The following is a 17,883-nucleotide window of genomic DNA, read 5'->3' as shown; positions in this document are numbered from 1 at the left end:
AGAGAGGCAGAGGGGCAGAGGGGCAGAGGGGCAGAGAGGCAGAGAGGCAGAGAGGCAGAGAGGCAGAGAGGCAGAGAGGCAGAGAGGCAGAGGCAGAGAGGCAGAGAGGCAGAGAGGCAGAGAGGCAGAGAGGCAGAGAGGCAGAGAGGCAGAGGCAGAGAGGCAGAGGCAGAGAGGCAGAGGCAGAGGCAGAGAGGCAGAGAGGCAGAGAGGCAGAGGCAGAGAGGCAGAGAGGCAGAGGCAGAGGCAGAGAGGCAGAGAGGCAGAGAGGCAGAGAGGCAGAGAGGCAGAGAGGCAGAGAGGCAGAGAGGCAGAGAGGCAGAGAGGCAGAGAGGCAGAGGCAGAGAGGCAGAGGCAGAGAGGCAGAGAGGCAGAGAGGCAGAGAGGCAGAGAGGCAGAGAGGCAGAGAGGCAGAGAGGCAGAGAGGCAGAGGCAGAGGCAGAGAGGCAGAGGCGCAGAGGCAGAGGCAGAGGCAGAGGCAGAGGCAGAGAGGCAGAGGCAGAGAGGCAGAGAGGCAGAGAGGCAGAGGCAGAGAGGCAGAGAGGCAGAGAGGCAGAGAGGCAGAGAGGCAGAGAGGCAGAGAGGCAGAGAGGCAGAGAGGCAGAGAGGCAGAGAGGCAGAGAGGCAGAGAGGCAGAGAGGCAGAGAGGCAGAGAGGCAGAGAGGCAGAGAGGCAGGCTGATCTCTGAGTTTCAGGCCAGCAAGTCTACAGAGTAAGTTCCTGGACAGACAGAGAAACTCTGTCCTGAAAAATAAAAATTAAAGATTTATTTTTATTTGTGTGCATGCACATTCACATGTAAGAGCTTGTGTGTGTGTGTGTGTGTGTGTGTGTGTGTGTGCAATTGCCTCCACCTTTGTCACTCTTTCTTCTCTGGAATTAAAGCCACTTTGACATTTCTTTGTGTGAAAGTGATTTTTATTTATTTTATATTTTATTTTTGCTTTGCTCTTTCTGACTGGGGCTAGAAGGAGAGAGGGCTCACTGAGACACTCAAGTCCCAAGTCCTATTGAGCTTATCTGAGAGTCTTTATCTGGTGGTAGAAGCCTGCTCTTTGAAAAGTCTCTCTGCTCCAGTGTCAACAGCAACTCTTAGTCACAGTGTAAACCATTAACCAATTCTATAGAAAAGGGCACAGAGCACACCCCACATACTGAGGAGTTTCAGAGGCAGCTTACTCTGCTTACAAAGCATGAAGGCGGTGAGTGCTGGGCTGGGGGGGGGGGCAGTGTTCAGTCAATACAGTTTACAACCTAGAAAAACTGCTCAGATTTCAAAGCAGCTTCTTAACACCTATTGTCCCCTTGACCAAGAAATCTGTCAGCTCAGGAAAGGCCCTTCCTGAGGCTGGAAAAATCCAGTCCCAGCTGGTCTCCTCTGTCCCCAGTGGCTTTGCTTTCCTTTAAGGTGGCTGCCTTATCCTGTCTTTGTGCTAATTATCAACCAGCATTAGGTATCACCTGGCAGGATAGAAATGGTCCAAGCGCGTCACTGCCCTCCTCCTGTTGCTAGGTAATGACTCCTTCACCTGAGATGGACAAAATGGGTCAGGAGAGATTCCAGAAAGAAGCTTCCATTTGAGGTCAGTGCAGTGGCCCCTGGGAAGGAGACAGGACAGGGGAGCCTCTCTTGGGACCACCCACTCAAATGACTTCATTGTTCTTTCTTCTCCCTAGTCCTTAGTTCAATGTGCTTGACAGTGACAAGCCTAGGTGTGGCTCAGTGTGTGTTACCTAGCACTGTCCCCTGAGAGAAATCCTGCCCCAACTACAGGCTCTTCATTCAGCTTTCATCTCATTATGATAGGTGACTGTTCAGACTGTTCAATTCTATGCTCCCAGTCTTAGTGACACTAACTTTTAGGTGTTTACATTCAAGCGTAGATGCTCCTTCTGAGGCACAGAGGCCAACATCTCACACTATGCAAGAGACTCAGAGCGGGCAGGTGGCAGGAAACTACAGTCAGCTTTCTGTTACACAAGCCTTGTTTGAACATCAGTCCTGCTGTTTACCAACCGTGTCGTGGTGGGCACTTAAATCTTGTTAGAGTCTTTGTTTTCTTTTGTTTAAAAGAGTAGGCACCTTCTCGTAGGAAACGGCCCAACAAAAATATGAGCTGCATCACAAGGGTGCTTATATGGTCTGTAACTAAAGCAACAAGAAGAAACAATAAAAACATGAATACTGTTGATGGGAGAATGGGAACCTGCAAGATGTTTCAGCAAGTAAGGGTGCTCTCTGTACTCGCCTGATAGATGGAGTTTCAACCTCAGATGCAGCGTGGGCATACACAAAAAATAAAGGTAATGAAGTTCTGAAAAGATGAATGGTATTATTCTGGCATATATGTACAGTGAAATGCCACACAGGCATTAAAAAAAAAAAAGGAAGGCAGGACTGGAGAGATGGCTCAGTGGTTAAGAGTGTGTGTGGCTCTTCCAGAGCACCTGCATTAAAATCCCAGCTCCCATACAGGGCAACTTATAAACACACACACACACACACACACACACACACACACACACACACGCACACACGCGAGCGCACCATTATTTAAACTATTAAAAAAAAAAGAACAAGGCAGAGCTTGTGTGTGTGTGTGTGTGTGTGTGTGTGTGTACACAGGAAGAAAGCAAGTCTTTTTCTGAGATGGGTGGACTGGCCCAGCAGGAGCATGGGGCTCCATATTCTGTGTGGCTAGGCATCTGTGGGTGCTGCTTGGGAGACATGTAGACTGCCAGCATTGTACACACTTCAAACAGTTACAGTGAAACTGACCAGGGTTCAGTAGTTGCCTAGTCCACGCTTGATGATAAGATCTGAAAGATGACGTCGAGTAAGAGCTTCAATACTGTTCATGAAAAGCATATGGGTGACACACCCTTATTATTCTGTTTGGAGTCTGGGGGTGTAGCTCATTTGGTAGAATGTTTGATTAGTATGTGCAAAGCCCTAGGCTTGATGCTTAGCACCACACAAAACTGGGTGTAGTGATTCACAACTGTACTCCTAAGATTTAGGAAGGTAGATCTGTGCTTTGGGTTAATCATAGAAAATTCAAAGCCACGTTAAGTTACATGAGGTCTTGTCTTAACAAAATGTTGCATATTATTTTGATTTTTTTTTCTTTTTTGAGACAGTGTCTCCTACAGCCCAGTTTGGCTTCCAACTTGTGAAAAACCTTGAATTCCTAATCCTTCTTTATCACCTTCCAAGTGCTGGAAGTCCAGGCACATATCACCCACAAGTCCGTTTAAGTTTAACAAATTTCTCCTTGAATGTCCTTGATTTGTGGCAGAAAAGATGCCATTGTCCTTTGGAGCTTCTCACATGCTGGGTTTGCCATTTGTATTGTGTTGGAACTTCCTCTGGTTTAATTTTCTGTATAAGATGAGCCCTAGATACTGACTCAATACAGTCTCAGTTCTGAGGAATGATACTGCCCGGCAGGCAGTGTGGTACTTCTGGCTGGCAAGCTCTGAAAGTTCCCATCCTTCTCCTGAACAATCCGTTAGTCCCACATGTAAACCACTGTGTGCTCTGCCCTGATATGGCTTCAGAGCTCTCAAGCTCACTAGACACCTTCAACTTATGTCTTCAAAGGTAGCATCCTCCAGCCTGATGTGCTGAGCACAGCTTTATCTCCCTTGCCATGCTCTGGTGACAGAGGTGCTAGTCTGATGGGGAGGCTTTGGGTCAGAGCTTATCTGACACCTTGCTATATTCTTGACCTTGAGAAGGTCCCTGGGATGGGCATGATGGCTGCATGGTCCCGTGGTATCCTATGCTCAGGACTCAGATCTGTGCTTATAACACCATATGTGTCACCCTCTGACACTTTTCTGAATATGAGTACTTGATAACCCTCTTCTCTGAAGGTGTGAACAGGACACACTTATGGAGGGGACAGTTGCCTGCTGTGTCCCAAGTGCCTGGTCTAGTATGTTGTCTCCTGCAGGAGAGTTGGGTTTCCCCTTGGTTGTCTTGGTAGAAAGCTTTAGGTTCCATCTGGTCCTTGTAGAGGTCAGAGAATTAAAATGGGGTGCTACAGAGGCTGCATCTACATCTTTTAAGTTGTCAGAGTGGCACAGGTTTCTGTACTCTCCCAGGGTGTGTTGCAAGTGTCCTAGGAAATGGGAAACACGCTTGCGTTTGTTGAAAGTAGGTTTACCTGCATGTTACTCTGGAACTGAAGAATCTGAGCCAGGGCTGGGGATGCAGCTCAGTTGGTAGAGTGTTTGTCTGGCATGTATAAAGCCCAGCACCATGCATAAGCCAGGCATAGTGTTGCATGTTTGCAGTCCAAGCACTTAGGAGTTGAAGGCTCAAAGTCATCCTTGGTTACATGGCCAGTTTAAGGCCAGCCTGAGCTACATGAGACCTTGACTTTAACAAAGAAAAAAGAAAAATGAAAAAAGAAAAGAGAAAAAAGAAAAAAAGAAAGAAAGAATTTGAGTAACAAACAAGAAAGAACAAAGCAGAAAGAGAAAATAAGAAGAAAAGGAGTCCTAGGTTACTAAGTGAGGGCCACTGTCACCTCCACAAGTGGTGGCAGTCGCTTGCTCTCACAGGACCTGGAAGGTAGTAGAGCTTAGGTAGGACACCACCCACCCTTTAACAGCTAGCTTTCAAAATTCCTGAGAATTTCATAATCCCTTCTTGCTCACAGACAAGGCAGTTCCCACTGGCTGGCACAGCCCAGGCAGAACCTGCCAGCTGTGGTCACTTTGCCCTGGGGAGTCTGTGTCCTGAAAGTTGTTTGTAGTTACCCTTCTGAGTCTCACATGCAGAGAGCTGGCTCCTGCCCAGACCCCACAACTACCTGTTTCCTTATCTCCCAGGGCTGATGATGGCTTTACTGTGTTTACCTCGCCATGGTTTTGAATTTTTGTTTATTTATATTATTAGTGTGTGTGTGTGTGTGTGTGTGTGTGTGTGTGTATAATGCATAGACATCAGAGGACAACTTTGTGGAGGAATCAAACATGGATCACAGGCCTTTCTCATATCCCAGTCTCTACCCTATCTTCATTTGCCATTGTGTCCTGGTGATGACTCTGTAGTGCATTGCAAGAGAGCTATCCCTGGGTTCTGCCTGGGTACATAGCCCAGTTCTGGAGTACCTGCCTATCATGTGCAAGAAAACAGGGTCCATCCCTAGCACCACAAAACACAAGTAATAAAGAAACATGTAGCCATGAAGCCAATATGCTGAAAACCAGCTGCTTCCATTCCTAGCACCACACAGTGAGCAGATTTGCTAGATGGTGTCATTTGATAATTCTGCCAGCATGTCTTTGGGGGAAATATCAGGGTTTGTTTGCTGATTTGTTCTTTGCCTGGGGTTTCAGATGGATGTTGGGTGTGTGATTTAAGTAGACTTCATCTAGACCCAAGTGCTGGTGAGTTTCCATAAGTAGTACAGGAGAGTGCCTGGCTTTGACTACTCCACAATTGCAGCAATTGCCCAGATGAGCACTCTGGGTGAGAGGGGCATGGGTCCCATGCAAGGGTTCTAGGGAGCTTGCTTCACAGCAAGAATGACAGGCCTAGTTGTGAACTAGTAGGTTTAAGGTGACCTGGCTCAAGCTGGGTGTACCTTTGTGTTTCCTGTGAAACAGAAAGTGTGATGGTTGATATTGACTGTCATGTTAGAACCACCTAGGACATAAACCTCTGGGTATGCCTATGAGGGATTGTCTAGATTGGGTTAACTGAGGTGAGAAGCCACACTCTAAATGTGGGCAGCACCATGCCATGGGCTGGTCTCTGAGTGAAAAGGAATAAAGCAAAGGACTGCCAGAATACATCTCTCTCTCTCTCTCTCTCTCTGCTTCCTGACTGGATACAAAGTGACCAACATCTCTCTCTGCTTCCTGACTGTGGATACAAAGTAACCAACATCTCTCTCTGCTTCCTGACTGTGGATACAAAGTGGCCAACATCTCTCTCTCTCTCTCTCTCTCTCTCTCTCTCTCTCTCTCTCTCTCTCTCTCTCTCTCTGCTTCCTGACTGTGGATACAAAGTGATCAACAGCCTTAAACTCTGCCTTCTCCAACTTAACCTGTGAGACAGATTATACTCTTTCTTAAGTTTCTTCTATCAGATATTTTGTCACAGTTACAGGACAGTAATTCAGATGGAAAACAAAGCAAAGCAAAGCAAAGCAAAGCAGTTCGCTCATATAAACAGAACACAATCAGCAACCCAAGCTGAAGTCGCAGTCACCAGGAATCTTCCCTCCCTTCCCCACCCATGAATCGCAGGTGCTCTCAGCTAGGGAGGGGCTGGGTGGCCCCAGAAGAGCAGAATTCCCAGTGGTAACAGAGTAACTCAATTAAAGAGGTAGAAGCTAAGCCCTCCCAACTCTACCTGTGCTGCCTAGCTCCTTGGCCCACCCCTTACTGCCCTACCCCTTGGTACACTCCCCAGAACTCAAGGCTGCCCCATGAATGCTCCACAAATTCCAAGCCAAGCCTAGGTTCCCCACGAGTTGTGACCATTTACTAGCAACTTATAGAAATCCGGACTAGCCTGAATGTCATAGCAACACAACACAATTGACTCACAAAATGACAAGTTGCATAGTGGACCTCCTAGGGCTGTGAGAGGAGCCAATTCCATCAGGGATCCTTGGTCTTTTTCTCTGCTTTGCCATAGCTTGTATCTTCATTTCTTGGAATATTGCTTCATGGTCATAAGATGGCTGCTGCAGATCCAGACATTACTTCTATGCCTCAAGGGGAAAGACAAAATGGGAGAAAGAAAACAGTGTAGGTCTTAGGGAAGCAGAACTTTCTCCCAAACTTTGTCAGAAATATCCTGTGACTACTCCTATATGAGTATTTTTAGCCAGGCCTACTATCTACCTCTGCGAATAGCAGAGCACCCAAGATGTCAAGCCCAGTGGAAACTGGGAGCTGCTTGGCAGGCAGGAACAGCTAGCCCTTGGCTCTAAGTGACCAGGCTCTACTCTTAGTGTCTTGTAGAGGGTTGGTCAAGGCTGGGTGGCTGCAGGTAGCTTTGGACATCTTTTTGCACTTGCCTTGCGAGCCTGACATGGTTAACTGCTGCTGCTGTGCTGTTCCTTCCTGGTGCCCATTTGATGGCTCATCTTGCTTGATGTCACTTCCTATGGAAGAGCTTTCTTGGACTTCAGCCACCCAGCTTCATCATTCTGGGCATCCACTTGCGTGACCCATACATAGGGTCAACTCACTGCATTGTCTGGGTTTCCAAACCAAGGCACAGATGCACAAACCCATGGTCACTCATGGTGGTGGTGGTGGTGGGGTATTTCTAAAATGCCTGTTGCAGAGGAAGCCATAGGCAGGTACCACATTACTGTTTCCTTGCACAAAAAGTATACACAGGACTCTAGCTAGGGCAGGCCAGCTAAGAAACTGCCCTCACTTCCTTGTTGTGGTTATTGTTGTTGTTTGACTCTTGGATTGATCCTCCTTGTGGGTCACCATTTAAACAGGAAGAGGAAGGAGGTGGACAGAGAAGGAGAAGGGGAAAAGAGAAGCAATGGGGAGACAGAAAAAAGGAGAGTGAGATCTCTCTTCCTCCTGGTAAGCAAGCCCTGACCCAGTCCTGTTGATCCTGCTGTCTCTGTGGCCTCTCCCAGGCAGCCAGCCACTGTCATTTTTCAGTATCCCTTATTCTGGTAGTAGCTTCCAGATAAAGATGTAGAATTCTCAGCTCTTCCTGCACCCTGCCTGCCTGGAAGCTGCCATGCTCCCACCATGATGATAATGGACTGAACCTCTGAACCTGTAAGCCAGTTCCAATTAAATGTTGTCCTTATAAGAGTTACCTTGGTCATGGTGTCTGTTCACAGCAGTAAAAGCCTAACTAAGATACTTTTACAGTCAAGCATCCTTGCAATTTCAAACATATGTCATGGGGCTCATCGGCCTGAGACTTGGGCTGTGCTGAGCCTGTCTTTGTGACTCTGTGATCCCTGGAACACAAGAATTTCCCTGGATCCTGGTGGCTTTTTCTCTCTGATGTGCTCTGGAATTTCTCAGTTGGAGCCTGTCTGCACAGGGTGGGCCAAGCCCTCCTGAGTATAGATACCCTAATGAATAATGTTCTGTTTGCCCTCTATCTAGGATGACCTTGAAGAACCTCTAAGGGATTACTTTTCTACAGCACTCTGGGCCTAGCTGTTTTCAGGGTGTGGAGGATGCTGTGTTCATTCCTCTTCCAGGACCCAGGTAGCTGTGTCACTAACTCTTGTCAATCATTGTGACTCACTATGGAGTTCTTGGCATCTGCCTATTTGTTTCCACATTTCTGGCTTTTCCAGGGAACAGCAGAGTGTGGCATGGTTCCTCTGATCCTGGGCAGGTCACTTGGCAGAACTATCTAGACCAACTAAAGAACCAGGTCACTGTCAGTGATTACATGGAGTGAAGAGACCAGAAAGGTGCAGAGGCTTTTGTGATATTGGAATTCCCCTTTCTGGATGGAGAAACAGCCTATATAGCAGAGGCTAGCCCCAAACTCCTAATCTTCCTGCCTCTATCTCCCAAATGCTGGATTATGATTTTGGGCACCATGGCCAGCTAAGGAGATCCACACTTCTGGCTTTTGACCACCTTTTAAAGGGGTGCCCTGCATTCACACATAGCCTACTTGGGAATTCAAATACCCCACTCAAGGTTTTGACTCTCTTCCTGCTCTGAGCAGTAGGGTGACTTGCAGAGCCTGCAGCCTCCCTTGGGCACTGGGAAAGAAGCCAGGAGCCTGCCCCTGACGGAGGTTCTGGGTTCAAAACACCACAGAAGGCAGTGTGTTTGACACCCTTTGTTCTGATACATAAGCTGCTGGGAGCACATTCAGACCTTGCTCCTAACGTGCTTTCTACCCCAGGTGCCTCCTGCATACTTACCCTGTTCCTGGAAAAGCCAGGATGCAGAAAGCCAGGCATCCAGCCTCTGCCTCAGCATTTTAAAAATTATGTCTGAGACTATATGGTAGATCCATTAGAGAGGACCAGAAGATGTGTTTTATGCTCTGTGGCCCTATTCTGCACATCCCAGTACCAAGCCCCAGCTCAGACCCCTTTTCCTAATAGTCACCAGGACAGGGTGCTATCCCTATTGGATAGCAAACATTCTACACCCTGGGAACATCCCCACCTTCTAACAAGTCTTTCCCTCTTTCTTTTTTTATTTTTACTATCTGCCTGGTGATTTCTGAGTCAAGCCTGATGTAAGAAAAGGTTCATGTAAGGCACCTGAAGGCCCCAGTTTGGAACTGTGGTCTTGTCCTAAGGACTGTCATCCAATGACTTTTGTGAAGGTCTCAGTGGGTGACTCCAGCAGGGGAGCTGGATGGGAAGGATGTGCAGGGACAGAGGGAGTTGCAACAAGGCCACTAAACTGCTCAGAGCTGCTCAGGTTCTACTTTGCTGCAGCCCCATCACCCCACCATAAAGTCCCAGTTTTCCTGCTCTTCCCCCTTTACTGCCCTGGCTTATGGACCCTAGTTTATCTCCCTATGCCAAATGGCAGAGAGCTGATGTCATTGTTCCATGCCACAAAACTGCCCTCCCACTAAAGCAGCAGTTCTCACCTGTGGGTTGTGACCCCTTTGGGGTTAAATGAGCCTTTCACAGGAGTCACCTAGGACCATTGGAAAACACTGATATTTTCGGATTGATGTTAGTAGCAAAATTACAGTTATGAAGTAGCAATGAAAATAATGTTATGGATGGGGTCATCATGACATGAGGAACTGCATTAGGACATTTGAGAGCCACTGCCCTAAGTGTCACTGTCCTGCGTGGATGAATGCACTCTGACAGCACAGTGGGAAGTGCTCATTCAGCTTTGCACATTGTGACTTTAACCATGCCTGGGGACATAAAGGAGGCATGAATGGAGCCAGTGTACATTTTGTGTGGGTGAAGAGAAAAGAGACAAAGGTAGAGATTTGACTGGAGAGGATTGGTATGGATCTGCCTCTGAATTAAAGTTCACAGGGGAAAAAAAGCTGCACCTGTGTGGATGATTCTACAAGCCAGATGGACAGATTGGAGCTTGTGGTTGTTGAAAGTTGCAATGTTGCAGAGCCAGAGAAAATTACCTTGGGTTATTTTTCAGCTCCCTTAGTAGCCATTCCTAGCCCACTTCTGTGTCTTTTCTGATGTCCCTTTGAACGCACTAGGTTAGCAGCCACTGTTTTTCAACCCCAAAGCTCATCATGTCCTCAGAGAGCATCCGGGGCCTACAGCTAATGTTCTGCTGGTCTGGAGTAATCTGCCTGCCTGTGGTTCCCACCAGCGTGCCTGAAAAGTGCCGTGATTATGACTGTTAGTTCTGTAACTATGAAAAAGTACAAAACCAATTCTACCTTGGACCATGGAGTTTGGGGTCACCTGAATCCCTATTCCCAGGCCATGGTTGCTTAGATTTGGACCAGAATAAACTGCTTCTCATACCATTTGAGGCAGGAGCTGTGTTTTACATAGACATGTCTCATTCTTCTTCTCAAAAGTCACTCCCAGCCCTCCACCCCCTCCCCCAGCCCCCTCCCCCACTCCACCCCCAGCCCCTCCCCCACTCCACCCCCAGCCCTGGCAAACATCATCCACTCCACACTGATCAGGAAAGCCCCACAGGGCCCACATCAACGTGGCAGTTTGAGCATGGGCTTATCTTCTGAACCCTGGCTCAGGCTCTGAGCTGAGTCCCACCCCGAGCAGACTCAGATGCAGCTCCGGGTCCAGTACACCTGTCTTGCGTCTTTATTGTTGGGACTGAATAGCCCCACTTCCTCTTATTTGGATACAGGCCTGTTATGGGCCGTCGTCTAGAATGGCAGGTAAGTTATGCAAACAGAGGACATAATGATCACTTTGGTCCTTGAGTTTATTAAAGCCAATGGTGATGGGTTGTAAACTGAGATAGAGATGTTTGAAGGAGGATTACTCCTTGGCAGAGACTTGGGAGATCGTATTAATGAGAAACGAGCACCTGAGAGTACCTCTTTATTCATCGAAGCTCTAAGGATTCCCACTTCTGGCTGTTTGGATCAACAGTCCCAATGAGAACAAATGTAAACCCAGATAAGATGTCTTTTAAGCCTGCAGAATGGAATTGGAGCCTGAACTAGGCAATAAATCATGTAGATGAAGAAGAAGGCAGAAATCCAGACAAGCATGCCAGCTGGGTTCTGTGTTCATTCTTGTGGGTCTGTTGATTTGGGGTGAAGAATCTGGGGATTACTCTGACCACATTGAGAGTCAGGAGGCCAAGATCAGGTTTCAGGGCTGTCAGATCATTGCTCTCATAACTTCACAAAATAAATGGGAAGTCTAGTGGATCACATCCTACCAATAAAGAGGACCTTGAAACAGAGCAAACACTACTACAGCATAGCTCCCAGTGTTCCTAAAAGTATCTACCAATAGTATGGCATCAAGGTGACCCCATATTGACTGCACCTCCAGGTACCTGGCTAAAACAGAAGGATCATCTCTGGATAAAGATATCCCACTGGGCCTCAAAGTATTCACAAGTCCACTTCTTCAACGCAAGTGGTCTGCCTTTCATCAAAGATCATCAGATATGCAAGCAGACATGAGAATACGACTCAGAAGAAGCAGAAAGAACAGATGATAGAAACAAACAGGGCTTTAGAAAAGAATTATCAGGGCCAACAAGATGGTTCAGTGAGTAAGAGCACGTATCCACCATGCCTAACTACCTGAGTTCAGTCCTTGGTACCCACATAGTAGAAGGCTAGAATAAATTGTCTACTGACTTCAACATGTGTGCACCCTTCCCAGTACCTTGCAAATAAATAAAACATTAAAAAATATAGTCTTTAAAAGAATTAAACGTATACTACTCAAGAATGTAAAAGAAAAAAATTAAATTTCAATAGATAACTGGAAATTTACAAAAATTGTAGCAGCTCTAAAAATAATAGAACTGAAAAATCTAATAGTAAATTAGAAACATGTTGAGTGTCTTACCAGATGTTAGAAAAGGCTGAAGAGAGAATTAATAAACTGAAAGACAGGTCAGAGGAAAATACACATTCTGAAGAGAGTAGAGATAAAAGAGGAAGATGAGAATGGGCACTAGGCACAAAGAATGCAGTAGATGGACCAGAGTTTCAGGCCAAAAAAGAGACAGGCCGTCTTGTCCAATGGAGAGCAACAGAAAAGTAAACTGGGACAGAGTAGCCCATGTATCTCAAACTGATTCTCCTGCCTCCAAGTCAAGAGTGATGGAATTCAGGTGTCTGCCATATTTCTGGATAGACACAGGTGAGGTTTCTCTTGTTTGTTTGTTTTTAATTACATTTATTCATTTGTGTGTGTTTATGTGTGGGGATATGGATGCAAAAGCTCATATGTGGAGGTCAGAGGAAGATTTGTGGAATCAGGTCTCTTCTTCCACTGTGTGAGTGCTGAGGTGCCTGATGTTGAACTTAGGTCATTCGGTTTTACTTGGTGACATACTTCAAAGGAGTAAACTCTTTTCTACCACCATACTGGTTTGAACTCAGGTGTTTGGGCTTTGTAGAAGGCCTCTTCAACCTTTGAGACACTCAGCAGCCCTAGACACAGGTGCTTAACATGCTTTGTGCCAGTTAGGTATCCTGAATGACACATCTCCCCATTTCTTGGGGGATCCTCCAGCAATTGCTATGCATACAGCTGAAGATTCTGCAGGAACCAGTTTGGGCCAGGCTCTTCTTTGGCTCTGGGCTCCCTGGTGCATCTGTAAATCAGGCATGGTGATATACACCTTTAGTCCTAGCACTCAGAAGGCATTGTATTATTCAATCTATTCTTTTTTAAACAAAAGTTTATTACGATGTACAGCAGTCTCCAGGATAACACCGCATCCTAGCTATTAGGTGGCCAAGATGTTATGGCAGGGAGTCCAGATGTTTAAGTAGGAATGGAAGAGGGTCACCATCACCTCAGATACAAGGAACAGCTAAGTTTTTTTGTCATATTTCTTAATTCTACATGTGGTCAGGGGGCCCTTCCCTGTGGCCTTGGATTTTAGCTCCTCCTTTCAGTTCAGGGCACCTTTTCTTTCTCCATTGAAGTGCTTTGCCATCCTTGTCAGAGTTGAGCAGGTGAGTGAGGGACATTTGTGAGGTCCTTTCTTGGGCCCCTTGGTCTATGCCATTTTTCCCCAAAAGGATGACCTATAGTGCTCCTATTCAAGTATTTCTTATTTTTATAAGACAAGGTATTGCTAAGTAGCTCATTCTGTGGCTTGCAGCACCAGGCCGGACTTTTTTCTTTAGGTTTTTTAAACACTCTCCTCAATGTTGATATGTAATTTTCAGTGTAGCAATTTTAGACCTACTAAGATAAGTCTGTAACAGTGACTTTTTCCTTGATATTGCTTAAACAACAATTTAAAAGTTCTTTTCTCACATAAATCAAAGCTAACTCTTTATAGTCCTCCTAGCTTCCTGCAGCCTCCCATACTCATTCATATCTGGTTATCTGTTCGTTTATCTTTGCAGGATTTCTTACATGCATGCACACAGACTCACAAGGCCTGGGAGAGACATGTGACTTCACATCTTCCTTTCCTTACCTCACGCCTTGCGTGGCCGTGGAGGAAAGAGGGGAGTGGGAGAGAACCCGTGTCCCACCAGAGTTCTGGTGCTCTGGGCAGGCGGACATGGGAGGACTGCACACACTTTCCACGTGCCCCTGGGTGTGCGTCTGGCTGTGTTAAGCTACTGAGCCCACATGGCAGGTGGTGGATAAGGGGCAGCCCCAGGTACCAGGTTTTCAGCCTCCGTTATCCCATGCTGGATACAGCGGAGGAGCTGAGACCAGAATAGGGGCCCCCAGGGCAGCACTCTGGCCCCGGGGTAGAAGGGAGGAGAGGGCATGGGAGAGGGGGCACTGGATGGTTCCCACATGGGTAAGAGTCCTTGATCAGGTCCATGGCTGGAGCACAGGATGGCCTTCTGGTGGGAGGTTAGACTTAGCTCCTTAGGAGAAAGCCCATCCCTTCGTTCAAGCACGGTGGGCCTTCATGATCAGAGACAGTCTATGGTTTTAGAGCCTTATTGTAGAAAGACAGGGAGAAAGTAGAGAAAGTAGAAAGAGAGAGGCCAGCCATGGCCACGTGAAGGGGGGGGGTGAGGAAAAGAGAGAAGGAGGGCCAGAGAGTAAGAAAGGTTAGGGCTAAAGAGAGCGAGGAGGGGCCAAGTCTAGTGGGCTATCTTGCTGTTGCCAGGTAACTGTGGGGAGGAGCATACCTGGCTATAGTCAGGTAACTGTGGGGGTGGAGTCTAGCTAGAATGCCAGAAGCTTGGGACATTGTCTGTGTGACTGATAGTTACAGAATTATGGACATGCATCTGATTCTGGGAAGGTGGCTTGCCTTTCCATCGCTTGTAGATTTCTGTATTGGGTCACCAGAGCAAGCCCCATTCAACCAAAATAGGCTGCCTATCACAGTCCCACAGCTCCCGTCTGGTTATCAGGTTGTCCTTTGATTTTTCTTTCTCCTCTGATGCTCTGAAATGTCTTCTGCTGCCTTTAGATGTGATGCTTTCTTTTATCTACACCATACCACCCTCAGCTCCCAATCCATCTCCTGAGTCCAGGATTTGAGGTTTCTTAATATTCTAGAAAGTTCCCAGTCATCAAATTTCCCCACAGCCTCTGGGATTCTGTCCTCATGGTGGATGTCAGATGTCCTCCCTCCATACCACTCAGTTGTGTGTTTTCTTCCTGTTGTCTCATTTGGCTGCATTCTAGACAAGACTCATCCTTAATTCCAAGTTTACTTCACTGTTTTTATCTTTTAAAAGAAAGATGTGTTTTTATTTTATGTACATGCGTGTTTGGGTTCACCATGTGTATGCAGTGTCCATGAAGGACAAAAGAGGGTTCAGGATCTGCAGTTAAAGTGGTTGTGAGTTGCCGGCAGTGTGTATGCAGAGAACTGAACCCACATCCTTTGCAAGAGCAGCACCAGCATGTTCTCTTAACCTCTGAGTAACCTCTCCAGGCCCCTTAATGTCTTACCTTTGAATTTTTAAATGCAGCCTGACTAAGGGTTGTGGTAGCATTCTTAGCTCTGATTCCCTCAAGGTAGCATTTCCATGGCCCCTGGGCACTATCAAAAACTAAAAATGAGAATAGTAGGTGATACCATGTCACCTGCAGACTGTGTCCAAGGTTCATCCATTCCTTAGCATGCTCTGTTTGGTCCAGCTTGTAAGCTGTGCTTGGTTGCAATGCTGTTCCATCCCCTTGAAGATGGAACAATATCTGATTGAGCCTCTTTGGGGGAAAACTGGGTTGTGAGTGGTAAGAGGACCTTGGATTTGAGTCACCTGCTGTTTCCAGGTGATGTGCATTTTGTAGAAGAGCTGTATAAGTGTTGATGTCCCACTCTGGCTCTGAGCTTTTTCTCGAATGCTGGGATTTTTAGCTGTCATGGGCTTACAGCTGGCTTACAGTCTCAGACTGCTTGGAACCAAATGTTTATATTCCAAATACACTGTAAGACAGTGGGACAAAGGTCAGGTCACTGGCCTGAAAGAGTATCTGCTCCTCTGTTCCAGGAAGTTTCCTGAATCAAGGGGACTTGGGATGGCAGTGGCCTGAAAAGACTGTTCTTATGAGGAAACCTTACTAGAGCCATCAAGCATCCAGGGAATAGGACACTGGAGGACAGATCAAACCTCCTGCTAACTCCCAGTTACATCCTGGTTCTCAGACAGTAACCACATTGTGGCAGCTGTGTGAGTGACTTATGACACTATCTAATAGTCTCTAAGGTTCAGAAACAGTAAATGGCTTCCTGCCAGAACATACACAGTCCTTCATGGGATGGGCCAGTTCATTGTGCTGTTATGCTGATGACATCTCTAAGGTCCAGGTACAGTAAATGGCTCCCTTCCAGAAGCAATACTGTTTTCCATATGGTTTAAAGAGGACCAGGTAGCAAGCAGGGACCTTGTGCTGATTCTAAACACAGCCTCAGGTGGGAACAGCTAAGGTGACAAGCTGGAGGGCAACAGAGATGCAATGAAAGGCCACCTTTCTTTTCAGTTTAAGGACAGGAAAAGTCTTGTCTTAATACTGACATTTGAAAAATATTGTCAGAGATCCAGAACAACACTCTGGGAGAAGAAGGCAAGAGAGCTATGTGCAGCCCAAACAGAGAGCACTTGCCCAGCATTAGCACTTGCCCAGCATGATCTAGCCCGCATCCCCAGCACTTTTAGACAAAAGTATGGAAGCAGGGCTGGAGAGTTGGCTCAGCAGTTAAGAGCATTATTGGTTGCTCTTCCAGAGGTCCAGAGTTCAATTCCCAGCAACCGCATGGTGGTTCACAACCACCTGTAGTAAGATCTGATGCCCTCTTCTGGCATGTAGGTGTACATGCAGATAGACCACATATACATAAAATAAGTCATTAAAATATTTTTTAAAATGTAGGAAAGAAAGGAAATGGGGAGTGGAGGAGGTGGAGAGAGGGAGAAGACGACAGAGGTTGAACAGATAAGTGGATAGGTAGGCTGAAGTGCCCCGTATGGAAAAAATGAACACTAGAAGAGGGTTCTGTACTGACTCAGAAATTTGGGGATGTCGGGAAATCCAGGTGGCTTATTTTCCAGCTGTTGGAGATGGGGACACATGAGAGAAGGTGGGGTAACAGCCAAGGGACAAGCCAGGAAGTATGCCCTGCACTAAAGAGCCTCCAGTTGTTTGAAAAGAAAGCTGTAATTAAAAAAAAATCAATAAAGACTTAGAAACAAGGAAACAGCCAGGCCTTTGGGAGGGTCCCTTTGTTCTATGTTCCCGGAACAAGTGCCTCACTGCTTGCCAGACACCACAAGAAACAAGAAGTTTCATTAAACATGGTGGAGCACAGAAGGTAGAATACAGGCGTCTCAGACAGGGCAGTCTTTCCCTTCCATCTGGAAACTGGTCCTAAGGGAAATCTGTCACTGAGGAAGTCAAGTGACAGGGCCACACTTTATTGCAGGGCCAACCTCATAGCTTCTCCCTACCTGGTATGCTTAAAACTGTCATATCCAGGCTACTAAGATGCAAATGTTTCAGGTCTTCCCAAAGGATATAATTCCTAAGCTCAAAGTCCACATCAGATAGGAAGAAAAAAGACTGAAGTCGCTTTCTTTGTTGTGGTTATTTTTTGTTTGTTTAGTTGGTTTTAATTTTTTTTTTTAATTTTTGCTTTTGCTTTTCCTGTCCCTGGAAACATGAGGCCAGAAGGATATTCAAAGTGGAGGGACAAGACTTGGCACTATCCCCACCCTCCCACCATTTCCTGACCTCATGTCTTTGAGTATGGAGGTAGATGAGGTAGATATACCTTCAGTCAGTCTGTGTAGAATCCTCTCCAGACTCCACCCAGCTCTTGGGCTGCCTGGGGCATCCCTGGAGAATCTTGGGCCCATATCTTTCATTTCCCTACCTCAGTGAAATATGCCAGTTACCTGTCAGACCTGCCACCCCAGATCCTTCTTTGCTGTGGCCCCTCTGTTTCCCCTAACCCCTTCACAAGTGTGTCCCTCTCTCCAATTCCCAAAGGTCTTTCCTACATTTCCTGCCAAATATTTCTTGATAGCATATGGTATCTGCAACTCCTCTATAACCATCCTCTTGTTCTTTCTCTCCCCATGCGTATCTTCTTCTTCCTTCCCCTCCTCCCCCATCCTTTCCTTTTTTTTCTTTTCTTCCTCACCTTTGGGTCTTGTCCTCTAGGACCCACTTGGGATCATGGAGATTTCTAGACTGTAAAAAAGTCAGGAAGTTTACCTTCCTCTAGAACCCCACCCTCTTCCACCAACTGTTGTCCCTGCTACCCATCAGGGGCTTTGAAACCTTGAAGATTTCC

The 17,883-nt window shown here is 46.6% G+C and overlaps 1 protein-coding gene across 1 annotated transcript in view; it reads left to right on the top strand.

Moving 5' to 3' along the window:
* Positions 1-1,152: 1,152 nt before the first annotated feature.
* Tmprss2 (transmembrane protease, serine 2) overlaps positions 1,153-17,883 on the top strand; it is a 94,860-nt gene continuing 78,129 nt past the window's right edge. The window contains exon 1 of the mRNA XM_006523064.3: positions 1,153-1,202. The gene's annotated coding sequence lies outside the window, so the exon portion shown is untranslated. The remainder of the gene's footprint in view (positions 1,203-17,883) is intronic.

The sequence above is a fragment of the Mus musculus genome, chromosome 16 (assembly GCF_000001635.26).
Source record: "Mus musculus strain C57BL/6J chromosome 16, GRCm38.p6 C57BL/6J".
Taxonomy (NCBI): Eukaryota; Metazoa; Chordata; class Mammalia; order Rodentia; family Muridae; genus Mus; species Mus musculus.
Note: the sequence above shows the minus strand (reverse complement) of the source record. Positions and strands in the feature narration are given on the sequence as shown.